This window comes from Arachis duranensis, chromosome 6 (assembly GCF_000817695.3).
Source record: "Arachis duranensis cultivar V14167 chromosome 6, aradu.V14167.gnm2.J7QH, whole genome shotgun sequence".
Taxonomy (NCBI): Eukaryota; Viridiplantae; Streptophyta; class Magnoliopsida; order Fabales; family Fabaceae; genus Arachis; species Arachis duranensis.
The window spans coordinates 19421342-19422329 of NC_029777.3; positions in this window are offsets into that span (position 1 = coordinate 19421342).

Consider the following 988-nt stretch of genomic DNA (forward strand, 5'->3'; position numbering starts at 1 on the left):
TGGGGACTCTAGCAAAGCTGAGTCACAATCTGAAAAGTTTCACCCAGTTATGTGTCTGTGGCATGTATGTATCCGGTGGTAATACTAGAAAACAGAGTGCTTTGGGCCACGGCCAAGACTCATAAAGTAGCTGTGTTCAAGAATCAACATACTATACTAGGAGAATCAATAACACTATCTGAATTCTGAGTTCCTATGGATGCCAGTCGTTCTAAACTTCAAAGGATAAAGTGAGATGCCAAAACTGTTCAGAGGCAAAAAGCTACTAGTCCCGCTCATTTATATTATATTCTCTTCTTTTTATCCTATTTGATTTTCAGTTTCTTGGGGACAAGCAACAATTTAAGTTTGGTGTTGTGATGAGCGGATAATTTATACGCTTTTTGGCATTGTTTTCAGTATGTTTTTAGTAGATTTTAGTTAGTTTTTATTATATTTTTATTAATTTTTATTTAAAATTCACTTTTCTGGACTTTACTATAAGTTTGTGTGTTTTTCTGTGATTTCAGGTATTTTCTGGCTGAAATTGAGGGACCTGAGCAAAAATCTGATTCAGAGACTGAAAAAGGACTGCAGATGCTGTTGGATTCTGACCTCCCTGCACTCGAAGTAAATTTTCTGGAGCTACAGAAGCCCAATTGGCGCGCTCTCAATTGAGTTGGAAAGTAGACATCCAGGGCTTTCCAGCAATATATAATAGTCCATACTTTGCCCAAGGATTGATGGCCCAAACCGGCGTTTCAAATCAGCTTCAGAATTCCCGGCGTTTAACGCCGGAACTGGCACAAAAATTGAAGTTAAACGCCCAAACTGGCACAAAAGCTGGCGTTTAACTCCAGGAAAAGTCTCTACACATGAAAGATTCAATGCTCAACCCAAGCACACACCAAGTGGACCCCGGAAGTAGATTTTTACGTCATTTACTCATTCTTGTAAACCTAGGTCACTAGTTCACTATAAATAGGACTTTTTGCTATTATATCTTCAC